Source organism: Gymnogyps californianus, chromosome 3 (assembly GCF_018139145.2).
Source record: "Gymnogyps californianus isolate 813 chromosome 3, ASM1813914v2, whole genome shotgun sequence".
Taxonomy (NCBI): Eukaryota; Metazoa; Chordata; class Aves; order Accipitriformes; family Cathartidae; genus Gymnogyps; species Gymnogyps californianus.
This window is the reverse complement of record NC_059473.1, coordinates 109628973-109643620: the sequence shown is the minus strand read 5'-3', so window position 1 is coordinate 109643620 and position 14648 is coordinate 109628973.

The window sequence follows — 14648 nt, the reverse complement described above, 5'->3', positions numbered from 1 at the left end:
TTCCCCACAGCAGCACAGCTCCTCAGCTACCAGCAGCATTCCCATATGACTCTTGTAACACAGCAAAGAGTTCAGCTCCAGAGTTCATCTACTTGACAATTACAGCTGCCTCCCTTGGAGGATGCATCATCTGTGCAACAAACTGCTCTCAAGGTACCGTAAAAAGCCTCTCCTTTTTCTGTGTGGGAGTTTCACCGAGCAGACAGCTAGGAAATGATCTGAATGTGGGCTCTGCATAGGAAATTAAAACTTATTTATCTGCAGCTGCAATTCAAAGGAAGCACCTATATGTAGCACTGCCAGCGATCACCAAAAATAGATTCACTTTCTCAAAGTGTTTGATCTTAGGAAGAAATTGCTTGGCATTTTACAAAGGTTTTCTTATAAATCTGAAACTGTTGGGACAAAACCTGTTGCTCACATAAGTCTCCAGGGACACTGGATCTACAGGGTGTTTTTTCAGGATGATTTCACAATATCCAGAAGGGATAGGGGTTGCTACCCTCATCTTCTTTTCCAAAGAAGTTCTTTGGGCAGTTCTTTTCAGGGCAAAACAAACGAGCAGCTGCAGAACTGTTCTGGAGAAGGGGAGCAGAATGGTCTGCAGCCACTTGTACATGCAACTTCACCAGCCAGGATAGTCCTTGATGTCCACCCTGACCACAGAGCCCTGGGACACTGCCCATGCCTCAGAAACCGGATCAAACAAAATTGCAGGAGGCTGCAGAAGGCCCCTCGAGGAGAGCAAAGGAAAACAGGAAAAGTCTTCCAACACAAACAAAACAACCTGGGAGCTGCTCCGAGTTTGCAGCCCACCAGGCAGAGGGGACATCTGAGTCAGAAGGGAATCAGTGAGGGCTGTGCTCAGCCCATGCCGTAATAAAGAATGAAACAGGAAAAATGGGGGATATTTAAACAAAAGGCAGGCTCAGAGGAACACGCATTTCCCTCCTGAAAGGTCATGCCACAAAAAGCACAGTAAATATTCCATACAAAATCAGCAATGGAAAAAAATGAAGAAAATGCAAAGGGTAGAGGCATTTCTGTTTCAAAAACTCATCATCTATGATAGAATCACACTGATGCAACACTGCAAGATTGCAAGGATGCAAGGATGCTGGACTGGATGCACACCATCCTGAACTGTGCATATGTGTGCATGTGTGTGTGCATGTGTGCATATCTGTGCTTGGGGAAGGCATAGGGAATTAAATCTGTCTCTGAATACATAGTTATATGACAGGATTTTTTTTCAAATGCCTCCTGCCTGGAAGTTTCATGTGCACCCCTAAGGAATGGCAGCTGTGGGTCAGTGGATCCCAGAAGTTCACCCGGGCTGCCTGTATAGCTCACCAGTGGGGAGAAATGACCCATGCATAACCTGATCCATGCAAGGGACATCGAGTGGGTGCAATGCTCCACATATGTTGTTATGCCTCCCTAGATCTGAATGCCATTTAGCGCACTTCTAAAACCACTGCATGTGTTACTCAGTCTGCACTGTGATCCCTTAGTAGAGTGTGACATCTCTCACATAGGAAAGACAAGGGTGGCGACTTCCTAATCTTTTCCCCAGAGGGCTACAAGAGCAAGAACGCTCTTATTCCCAAAGCAATTTTAGCCTGACTCTTACCAGAGAAAAGAGACAAGGGATTGAATCTCTGAAGGCAGAGTAAGGATCTGACCCATGGTTATGTCTTCCTGGAATGTATTTTGTCAATCTGTTGTACAAAGGAAGAGCATTTCTGTCCCTGTGCTCTCAAGGTCGATGGGTGAGCCCTGGCCAGTCTTTTGCCTGGAAGGGTACCACCAAGGTGAGGTTGCACTCCTGGGCAGATGTGAGTAATGCATCTGATAGGGAGGAGGATTTAATATGGACCTTCTGCTCAGTTTTTCCACTTTGGTACTTTTGGAGACCTTTGAGCTGTGTGTAATTGCTGTAACAAGTTCCTTGATCAAAGTCTACGCTCTGCACGTAAAATGCAGGTATCTCATTCAGACTTCTGATTTCATCTTTGGCAGACAGATAGCAAAAAAATTATGTGTTGATCAATTTTTAGAAAACATCAGCAATAGGGATGGGAGGAGTGTTTTGGACATGATTAAAACATTTAAACCAAACCTAGCAGCCCAAGAAACTGCTCAAGAAGCTTCTGAAGCTCAACTTCTCTCATACATATACCTCTCCCTGCCTTCACCCAGGACTATAAATGCTGAAGCAATGAGAAATCTTGCTCTCAGAGGGGTCTGTATCAATAAAACCACAGCAGGCTTGAAAGCTTTGCGGGAGGCTTGTTCTCACCATTGTTCACCTCTCTGTTTGAGGGTTTGTTTTTGTTTTGTTCTCTTCCTCAGCAGCTGTACTTACTGAGAGAGAAATGAATATATTGTAGATGGTGTTGGTTTATATCCCGCAGGAAAAATTGCAGAGGTGAGTGATTTTAGCATTTCCCATTGCCAGGTTAAGGAGCAGAAAACAGCAGCAGAATTGGAGGTATTGACATAAGAGGGTGAAGAGATGACCAGTGAGAAAGAGGAGTTGAAAGATTTCTGTAATCAAGCTCTTTGTTCTAGTTCCCACCCTACAGAGAAACAGCTTTTTAGTAAATATCAAATCTTGCTCTACCTTGGTTTACAGTATCAGGGAGAAAATAGGCACGAACATACTAGCACACTGCAGGAGAAAAGCAAATCATGTCCTTTGCTTCCAGCCATGCCAGCGGTATCATTACGACCCAGACCAGAGCAGAGGGTCGTAGAGGTTCTGGGATCCCCCCGGGCTAAATTAAGGCGAAACGACACCAAACGATCACTTTGAATGCTTTATTTGAACAATCCAAACTGTGGAAGGCGTAAGGGTGGGCAGCGTGGATTGCAGCAAAACGTTCACAAGAAGAGAGAAAAGAGAGAAAGAAAAAGAGGTGGAAAAGAAGAGAGATAGTCACCACCCTTGGATCCCGCAGCGTCTGCAACGAGCGTGTTAATCCTCCGGTGATGGGTGCGCGCAACGTGGCTCTTTGCAATTGTGTCTTTTATAGTCTAAATCTCCGTCCACAGTCACGCCTCTTGAAGACTTATATGGGTTCATTCTAGACAGTTCTCAACATATATAGCAGTGTTCCAGAGGGTTCTTTTATCTACTGAGCATGTGCAGCTTCTTAGGGTGGTGGTCTTAGGGACTTCCCAAGGAGCTACAAGCCCCCTCCTCAAATAAGCTTTGTGTGAGCCCTGGCCATAGGTGGTGGGTTACCAGGCTGGTTCTGCCAGAACAGGGGGCTGCATACCCTCGGGCACACCCCCTGGGTCCACCACAACCTACTTCTTGCTGAGGTCCCTCTTTGTTATGCAGACTGTACCTTGGTTGCTACAATGTTTGAGACATTGACAGACATTAACTCTTTCAGTCCCTCACAGGTACTGCCAGTTGTAATAGGGAAACCCTCAAATCCAGTTTCAGTAAATTAAGCGTGGCTGGGACATCAACAAGTCTGTGGTTTGCTTTTGTCTCCTGGGATTGGGGTTGCATTAATGTTGCATGTACAGCCTGTGGAGCTGGGGTAAGTCACCGAAGTCTGGATCTGGCTCTGAACTCCTTCAGAGGTCACGGCTGCTTCGGCTGGGGTTTTAGGTTAGGTCCATTACGGATTATCACTCTGAGCTCTGAGACTCTTTCTCAGTGTGAAATTAACAGGATTCACATGGTGGATTTGGAATCTAATAGTCAGATGTGGAGAGCCCTGGGCACTAAGCCCATGGTCTTTAACAGGAGCTGTGCACATGCTGAGGCTCAGGCTAGCAGGTCCTGCGTGTTGGTCAGCAGTGAGAAAGCATCTCACCCTGTTTCAGGCAGTGGAAGAGGTTTGCAGCCTCAAGATGTACTCATTTTCAAGTGCTTCAGTAAGAACAATCAAATATTTGAAGCAACAGAGTTGTATGGGAAATATTTAAAGGAATTTCAAAAGACCTCCCTGTCCTCATAATCTGTTCTATAGCGTAAAAGGGCATGGAAGGAACAGCGTTTCTTTTAGAGAAATATCTCTTATTTCTTTTGTCAAACGTTTTCTTTTGTAAGGGCTGTCTGCCCATCCCAGACAGAAGCAGGGATCTCGGATTGCATGCTTTTTCCGTCACCGGCTGTCTGCCTGCACGCATGACCTATTGATGTCCCTGGTGATCTGTGCAGAGACTCGTACAGAAAGGAGCGCTGCCTCTTGACATTAAGTTCCCCTTTTTTGACCTCCGGAAAACAGGACTTTTAGTGTGAATTTGGGGAGTGAATTTTGCCTGAGGCAGGCTCCTGTACCGTGAAATCCTCCCCTTGCAGGACCACGGGGGCCCGAAAGGAGATGCAGGAAGCCGGGTTCCCCTCCACAAAGTCTGGCAGGAGGTGAGGAGGGAGGGCAGAGCCCCAGCGACCCAAGAGAGGTGACTCTGGGTTTTGGCAGGCTCCCTCAGAGATCTACAGGCCCTGGGGCTTTATCTGCCGGGTGGCCAACATCTGACAAAACAATCTGCTGGAAGCCTCGTTGAGGGAGCCTCGCAGACTTTCCTACGCTTGCCCAGATTTCCCCACACAGGGAGCGGATCTGGCACGGGCGATGTGAGCAGTCTGATTTCAAAACGCACCGTGTTTTGAATTCCATCAAAGGGGGAAGCGCTGCAGATCAGACAGCAGGCTCTGACCCACCCGCTTCACTCCATTTGTGTGCCTAAATCTGTTGGGATGCCAGTTCCTTTTCTTTTCTTTTACTCCTTCTATTAATCCAGTGTACCAAGCATGCTTGTGCATAAAGGGAAATCCGCAGCACGTTAGATTAACGCTGTCTGTTCTGAAGTTGGTTGTTTGCAGTTCTGCAAGCCATCCTTTAGAGTCGGTGTATAGATAATATAGAGCCACGAGAGGGAGCGAGAGTACTAAATAAGGCAGTCTGGGATTTAAGAGGGGGTTACACCTCTGGATAAGCACAGTCAGCTTTAGAGTGATAGAAACACATAAAAGATAAAGAGCTGGAAGAACAGGGGGGGTTGGCTCAGAAGGTATGTGGTTGTATTAAAAGGTGGAAAACCAAAAGGTAGTTTAAAGCCATTTTGATATGTGGTAGGCGTTGTTTTTTTTCGATTCTTGATTTCTTTTTATAGAGAGCCCTGGCTAAGCTGCCTAAGCTGCTGAATGGCATAAAGATGTAGCTTTTGCAAGTACCTTTATAACATCTCTCTAAGAGAAAGGGAAAAGGGGAACATTAAATAAGGTGATTAATATGACCCTCAGTTGCACAGAATTTAAACACAATACTTTATCTTTACAACAGCACTGCTGCAGCAAGGTTTGCCTTTTCTGTCACTGCTCTCTTGTGCGGCTGTGAGCAAATCACCCAGACCCAGATCCTCAGGAATAATTAGGTAACTACTACTCAGAAAAACTGCAGAACTGAAGTACCTAAATAATACTGTAGTCCTATTTCCCCTATGCCCCATTTGCTCTATATGTCTGAAATGAATACATTATAACTTCTTCCCCTCACCGAGAAACTGAACATGCTCAATACACTACAGAGTGTAAGAAGATTATATGTTGCAGGTACCTGGGGCTCAGGGGCTTTGATTGTTACAACTAGCATAAAGTAACTGGATTTTTTTAACGATGCTATTTTTTGTTCAAGTGCATCCTGTGCTAGTTTTCCATGCAGCCATGCAGAAGGCGTGCCGCTGAGGCTACAAGCCAGGTATTCTGATTAAAAAGTCAAGATCCCCAGAGCTCTGCAGTAAGGCATGCATGGCATTGATCTGGCTTCCTATTACAGACCTGTCTTTTGTGTCTCCTGAGTTTTATCAGTTTGCTTTATTGTAATGGGTTCGTTCAGGCTGCAATAATTAAGGGCGTGTCAGATTTTTCCATAATACGATCTTATTTTCCAATGAGCTATAAAATTTCACTCTTGGCTGCAACTTGACATATGTAGTTGAGAACCTGCTGCTTTTAAAACATTTTTGAATGCCTTGAAGCATTCTTTGAACCAAATTGGGCCATTAAGAAAAAGGAGACTGCACTCCGTAATATGCTGGTTCTAAAAACCTCTTTCAAGTCAGTAGGAATTCCTCCCCCTCCTTCTCCTGATATCTTTCAGGCCACAAATAATGGCAGGAGTCATATGAATTACTGGTGTTAAAGATATTACAAAATTTCATTGTGGAGGCAACATGTTAGCTCCACAGTTAAGGTTGTATTGAGTTTTGATTTCAAAGCAGGGGGAAAATTTACTGTTGAAAAATTAGTTGCAGTGCCTCAAAAATTACATGTACTGTGTAAATCCATGCCTCTTCTAAACAGTATAGGTAGTGGTATTTATGGTGAAAGCTGCCTGAAATTTGTCCTTTTAAGACCCCATTTTTAGTTTCTCATAACTTTGCCAGTCTTTCTGAGCTGAAATATGCCCTGCAGCTTGCTTGCCCCAGGGTGAATGCTTTTGGAAAAATGTTAGCAGAACATCCAGGAAAAACATTGCAAAAATGGTGCAGATTCCCCAGTATGGCATGCAGGAAAAGATGAGCTGCTTCACCCATTTTAGAAAGTTTCAGCCACCATTTTGCTGAAGGACTCTAGCATCTCCATGGTTTGCACCGCATCTGAAACCTGAGTTGTGGGCCACTCCTGACTAGGTGTCAGAAATGTGCTTGTAGCATTCACCAAAAAAACCCCTATCAACATCTGGCCAAGCCATAAGCCTCTGCAGCCTTTCAATTCACTGCAGCTCAGAGGAAGCTTGTTAAAGAGACCCGATGCTCCCATCGGTGAGCATGGTCTGACGGGGCTGAGCAGAGCTCTCCCCGCAGCCTCATCACCTGCATCCAGCATTGGGCATCGGGCATCGAGCACGAAGGCACAGGGCTGCCTCTGCCGGCTCTCCCAGCTCGCCACTGGCGCTGCCGGGCAGTTAGAAGAAGAGCTCCGTGATATCAGCCTAAGGATCAAAAAAATTGGGATGAGCCAAAAGCAAGGAGTTACGTACTCGAATGGGCACAACGGAGGACCACTCTCCGTACGGAGCCAAGGGGCAGAGCCTGTCATCATTTGAGGCTCAAGCTGGTGGTGAACGACACGGGACTCACCAGGTTCAGTCCGACAAAATGTTTTCTTATATCCCCACCTCGCACACTACATGAGATAGATGGGATTCAGGAAATGGATCAAGATGGGGATTTAGCAAAGCCTCGTTAAAAAGGACCCTCGTCTCACTATAAAAATGGAAAGCAGTGAAGGGCTTGCAGCCACGGGAAGGCTGGATGGGTCGTTAAATCAGAAAGTGATACCCAATCCTGCCCTCTGACTGTGAAGCCCTGTGCAGTCCTCAGTGGGGGATAACAGTTTTCTCCCCAGCCCCTCCAAAGAAACAGTCTGACAGCAGATCCAATGTGGGGCCGATTTTTTCAAGTAGATATCAAATTCAGAACAATCTGCCTGGACAACGCTCGGTCCCCAGAGCTGTCCCCTGAGGAGCCACCTCCTTCCTGCAGCACACGGCTTGTCCCTTGCCAGTCGCCTCCATCCTTCCCTTTGCGCAGGGAGATGGGCTGAGGCTGGGGCAGTTCCAGCCGAGCCCCAGGGCTCTTGCAGGGTCAAGTCACCCTACATCCCTGGGCAAGTGGCATAAATCACTTTTTTTTCACAGGTGGTAACTAAGTGTGTGTGTTCCTCATTGTAGTGCCTACCAGGGGACATCTGGTGTCTGGTCTGCAGCAACGCTGAGCTTTCAGGGTGACAACTGGAGTCAGTGGGAATTATGCTCAGAGTAAATAAAGCGTCCTACGATAAATAAAGTGCCGTAAAACAACATTGGCTGACAAATCTGGGGCTTGGCATTTCAAATCAGGTTTTAAGAAATAAGGAGAAGGTTTTGATGTGAATATTTGTGCCTTTTTCCTCACCCATAGCAGGAGAAGGGTGAGAACTATTCATGTCATAAGGATGCTATCAGGACAAATCCATTTGGGAAGCATTTGCATACTATCCTGATGGAGCCATAGACAAATTTGTCATGAAATGACTAATTTGTTTCCCACGACTGAAGCATTCTACAGCGATATTCCACTGAAGTTTTATTTTGAAAAGAGACAATAAAACTAAAACTTTCTCAATATTTTTCAGCACAAAATATACAGGTTTTGCTACAAACTGAAAAAAAAATGATTTTAGTTTGTTCAAAAATGTCAACCTAACTTTAGCCAGGATTTTTTTCCTCAGAATTAATTAAAAAAAAATAGACATGTTTTTGCTTCAATTTGGGTGGAAACAGTTCGAAATGTCAGAAGCTTTGACTAATTGGAAAAAAACCAAACCAAACCAAACAATCAAATAATTCTGTAAGAGATCTATTATTTTGAGAAAGATCTAGGAGCTCTTTTTGTCAATGGCTACCTTCAGATGACTTCGGTGGTGCTAGAATTTTGTTCTTTGATCTTGGAAATGCATCCATGGCATCAAAGTGTGTGAGGACCTTAGTAACAGCATTTCTGCTTTCAGATTTGCATAAATCCAGGAAAGAGCATAGCATTAGAGCTCAGTGTCAGAGATTAACAAGGTATCATGTTTAAGCAAAGTGTGATTATTGCTGACCAAAGTGGATAAAGGAATACATGCAAATAAATCAAAGGAATATAAATATTAATAGTGATAAAAATAATAATAAAGCATAATTCTGACAGCTTCTGAGGAATGAGGATCTGTGATTCTGCTTGAGATGAAAACCAGGATTAAGTCAAATAAATTAAAATGGTATGGATGACAAGGGCATCAGACCCAGATTTTTCCAGACAGGCAAGAAGCAGCTTGTAGCAGGTTTCATTTCAGTCAGTACTTGAAAATGGTGCAACAAATTTGAGTAAATTCTTATATGAAACATAAATGTGAATCTAGGCAGCAAGAATGAAAATGCAGTTTAGAATGGACAGTAGTTTGGACAGGGTGATTTTCTTCAGCTATCTTGCTCTGGCATATGTTGTTGTTTTATTCAAAAGAATACACACAGTTTGAAATCATTGTGTCTTTCATTGAAGACAGATCAGGCAAAATTCCTTATAGAAATATTTCATATATTTTCTAAACGCTTTACTGCTGCCAGAATCGGCAAGGGTGCATTATCTAGACTGCAATCAAATGTCATGCTAGAAAAGCACTAAAGCCTTTTTAATTAAAAAAACGTCATAAAGGCTTAAGTAAAATTATAACTGCTGGTTACTGTAATCTTCTCAGAGGGGTACTCGTGTGTGTATATGTGTGCTTGTGCCTGTGCGAGCAGGGGTATGCGAGTGTGCTGGCGTGCAGTAGAAAACGAACCCTGTACAAACAGTGAAGAACAATGTCTGCAAGGGTTCATCTGAACTTGCAGCTGCGCATACGCTCCAGCCAGACTCTTAACCCTTTCACGCTCCCGTGTGAATGCTGTACAGCTTCGCAGGCTGACATGCACAGCAAATGCTGTGAGCACGGTGAGCACAGCCATTAAACAAGATGTGAATTTTGCAATGAACGTGTGATTTAAAAACTCACAATTGACCATTCCCGCTGGCACCGTGCTACATGTGCAATGTGCCTTTGCCTCTCTTGCTGCCAGGGTTGACAGAGGAAAGGGAAGAGGTGGCACTACAAAGTCAGTGGAGCTCTAGCTGTTTGTGACAGCCAAAATCTGAGTCAGGACATCTCAAAATTGCTCAAGGCAGGGTCAGAGCAGGCAGCTGCCCTGAGACAGGCTGTTCCACCTTATATACTCCCCAGCTCCAGCCTCCACACAGGAATATATGGGATGGTTGCTACTTCAAGGCATGCACTGCTCCCACCCAGATAGAATTGCTGCCCCCTTTCCCATCCCAGCAGGAGCAGGAAAGGAAAGCATTTCCATCTATAGCTCTCTGCTGCTTTTCCTTTCTGCCACACTTTTTCCTTGAACATCTTCTTACCTAAGCTCCCTTCATTGAAACTTTTGCCCCCTTCAACCTTCCTGTCCCCTTTTCCTCTTCCTCCTCCCCAACCCCAACACAAACTCTGCCACCATTCTGCCACCAAGAGTGACGCTGAATCTTGCCTTAAAAAACTACATTAAGTTATAAATATCCTGCTGCAATATTCCAAATTCCCACTTTACACGTGCTTGGCCATTATATTAACCAGCAACACCATGTAACTTCCAAAACTAACCATTGGCATGTTAAGACTGACAATTCAGGCATAATATAACAATGGAGATTTATTCTTTAAAGGCCAAACTGTGGCTTTCCTGTGAGACCCATGCAAAGGGCTGGATAATGTTACATTGCCCCAGCAGCAGACTGCAAGGCAAGCTGAGTCACCGAGCACCCTGCTCTAGCAGCCACTCACTATAATTTTTTATGGGGTGTCGGAGTCCTGTTGTTCCCTTGTATGGCTCTGGAAGTTGCACCGCAGTTTGGCTCCAAGGCAGTTTACAGATTTTGAGAAACTAATTGCTGGAGTGGCCTGTCCTTTTGTTACAAATTCACTGAAACAAACAGTTTGATGTGTCAGTACACAACTAATCACATAGAGCCTGGTACTCTCTGGTGTGTGTGTATTCTGGAACCAGTGAGATAGAAAAAGTGCACCTTGTCATCCTTCTGCTCTTGCACTTACTTGTATAGCCTTTTACTTTTCTCATTTAAAAAAAAATGTTGGCCAGGTTGACTTCATCCAGGTGCCTCACCAGCATGCTCCTCTCAATGCATTCTCTGGCTGCATTATCAGATGTTCAATGTAGAAGATCTAAAAAGAAGAAGAAGGAAAAAAAAAGGTCTTTTCCCAACTGTACATTCTCCACTGCTCCATCACAAAAACAACTGATAGCCAAAATGAGTGAATGAGACGGATTTCCCCTACTATTGTGAGGCAAATACTGTTTGTTAAGCAGTGGTATCTTCTCTTCTACAGTCAACCAGCTCTTGTTGTGCCACCAAAGTAATTTTAAATCATTCTGATTTGTTAAGGTGAGAATATAATGGACATAAAAACTCCTTGGCACTTATGTTTGGGTTCCTCACCTATTACAGGTCTGTTTATTTGCAATTCATGCATTTAAAATTATTAACTCCTTGTACTAAACACTTGCAATGAAGCTTTTGCTTAATCTTTTCTTGTCTTATGAAGGTAAGCGCAAGATGCCATCATGCTTGGGTTCAATACATGGACTAGCAACATTTGAATAGCTCTTATGGGGCAATACAGCGCTAAGATTTGTAGTCAAACTAGGAAAATCGTTTGTGCCTTGAAAAGCAGGAGATTCAGCCACATTTCTCCAGGAGAAACTTTGCACAAGATTTGTGATGTCGCAGCTGATTCAGCCCAGCTTGCAGAGAACATGCACAACTGTTGGAGGAACTGAGGCAGAGATTGCATCCAGGTGTTGCAGCGGTTGAAAGATCTTTCTATAGTTTGTACTATTTCAAACAAACAGTAACAGTTTAGGAACCTTTGCAAAGCCCCTGAGTTACGGGTTGAAAATATCAAATATTGGTTTCTGGGGTGGTAAACAGTGACTGATAACAGCCAGAAGGTGGGATCTCTACAGCTTCTTGAGTCATCTGCTCTCGTCCTGAAAACAGAGACATCTGTATTAGTTCATTAAACATTCTCAGGACTGTGCTAACAATTTAATAGTATAGGTGTCCTGGTTTCAGCTGAGAGAGTTAATTTTCTTCACAGAAGCTAGTATGGGGCTATGGTTTGGATTTGTGCTGAAAACAGTGTTAAGAATACAGGGATGTTTTTGTTATTGCTAAGCAGTGCTTACACAGAGTCAAGGCCTTTTCTGATTCTCACCCCACCCCACCAGCGAGTAGGCTGGGGGTGCACAAGAAGCTGGGAGGGGACACAGCCGGGACAGGTGACCCCAACTGACCAAAGGGATATTCCGTACCATAGGACATCATGCTCAGCAATAAAAGCTGGGGAAGAAGAAGGAAGAGGGGGACGTTTGGAGTAATGCTGTTTGTCTTCCCAAGTGACCGTTACGCATGATGGAGCCCTGCTTTCCTGGAGATGGCTGAACACCTGCCTGCTGATGGGAAGTGGTGAATGAATTCCTTGTTTTGCTTTGCTTGTGTGTGCGGCTTTTGCTTTGCCTATTAAACTGTCTTTATCTCAACCCACGAGTTTTCTCCCTTTTACCCTTCTGATTCTCTTCCCCATCCCACCGGGGGGAGTGAGCGAGTGGCTGTGTGGTGCTCGGTTACCGGCTGGGGTTAAACCATGACAATAGGTCAGCCAGCACCAGTGCTCAACTGAACATGCAGATGTAGCCGAGACCTGTACCCTATTCTGGGGTAGCAGTCTCTGCCCAAGGTGTCTTCCCAAGACACCCATGAAAAAGATCTGAATTCAGCATTTTGGGACACAAAGCCTCTGCCAGTCAAACTAAGAATGTGCTTTGGATTATACCATTTAATCTAAATTACCTAATTTAAAATCCAGATTTATAAATCTCACATCACTGTCAGGTCTTTCAATTAATGAAAACATCCTTGAATTTTATAGGAAGTGGAGGGGGACTAGAATTAAAATCTGTAAAATTTTTCTGTACATGATTAAATTGAAACATCTATGCAGTCTCTGTCATTAGAGGTATCTGACCACTTCCTAGTCACTGCAGCATTGAGAGCCAGCCCCATTCCACAGACTGGAAGTGAATGTCTTGTGTAGATTCAGTTACCCCATTTAAGAATTATTTTAAGGAATTAGCAATACTTAAAGTCTTCATCTTAATAAATGAAGATAATTTCTGCTTTCTGCTCCAGTGAGACTACAGCCCATATTGCGCCATTTCATTACAGTAAGCCATCACAGCATCATAAATAAAACAACAAATCTTCAGCATATGGAAAACACCTCAGTTTGACAGGACTGAAACAACTTCACTGTTGCAGGTAGTTGACCCCTGGAGACAAAGACCATCGTCAGGCTGCTTTGGCTGATGCATGCAGAAGGGCGGCATCAACGTCTCTGAGCCTCCGTGAGCTGATGGACTTCCTCACTTGCCAGCTGGCTCCTTGGAAATCTTGTGGCAGCAGGTGAAGCTTACATGTTGGTTGTAGACTAGACATTGCTCGAGCATCTGAACCATTTCCGAAACAGTTTACCTAGACCTTGGATTTCTGCCGACAGTGGCTGATCCAGTGCAGACACCTACCTTGGCACAGTCTTTGTGCATTTTTTTAAAGTCTGTTCTGGTGAAAGATTGGGGTTTGTAGTACAAAGGCTTTTGAGGAGCTGCCTCAGCAGAACCATGCAGTAGTAAATACAAGCGTGACATTTGGTACCTGCTGTTGAAATGGAGGCACAAATATATGATAAAGGGGCTGGCTGATAGATGGGGACATGTTGGGTGCACTATAGTGGTAAATTATTTCCCTGTTATGCCTAGGAGACAGAAGTGATGCATATACGGCATGCTGGCATACTGTCACTTCTGTATTTCCAACATAGTAGAAATGTCTGAATCTAACAACTCTTCTTAATTGATTACACCAGTGCTGATCAATATTAAAATGATGAAAAGAAATAATGCCTTTGCTCTCCATTATCAGTGATTTTTAGACAGGGACTGATTTCATATTATGACAGTGTCTCTTTGTACCAGCTTAAAACTTTCTAGTCGTAGATAACTCAGAATGACTTTCTACGCATCATACATACTGAAAATAGATATCTAATTAGAAACTGGTACTGCAGGGAGCCTGCGGGCAAATGCAATGACCATTTTATAAGAAGAATCTGTGAATTTGAGGTTTACCTATGCTGAAAGAGTAAAATGCCCCTTCCATCTTACATCAAGCAGGTATCAACATCCAAGGTTATGAGGTGGGTAGGACTGCATTTGACTGCCTCTAACTTCACACTCTGAATCACAATGTAGCACTGGATTAGTCTTTAATGTGAGACTCAGAATATACTGTATCATCATTACCTTCTCCTCTATGCCATTACAGAATATTAATAATACTCCTTTTTATATGATAATTCAGCACAGAGCATGGATGATTTTCTGTATAAGTTCAGAAGCTGCCTTCCAGTTACATGATTAGACTATAACCAGTATTGCTATCTATGCTTAATCAATATCCCAGATACTGTCTGATTGTGGAACAAATACCAGCGATGCTCAGAGTAAAAAACAATGTCACTGCCTCCCTGCTCGGTGCTGACTCATCAACCAAGATGTATTATTACTCGTGTACCATAACTCACCTTTGTGCTTCCCACTACTAATCAAAAAGCTCTGGTTCTTCATGTACTTTCTGAATGAAATAATAATGCTTTTTCTTCCCTCTCCCCTCTCACACATTCCAGTGCAGTATCAATGAGGCAGAAATATTTAGCATATTTCTGGCGCTAAGCTGTAATTTTAATTTTCGTGCAGCACGCACAGCGCTAGACAGGTGTTTTGAAACGTAAATAAAAAGCAGTGTAGTATGGGACACAGTACACAAACTGCTGCAGAAGACTCCAGCACAATGAGAAGCACAACATCTATCTGTTTAATAGGGTGGCAGGCTTGTGTAATGAGCAGAAACCGCTCATCTAAAATCTTTACTACAGCTCTCCAACTAAAATATAAAACACATTCCAAGAAGGCAGGAGGTGGAATAGC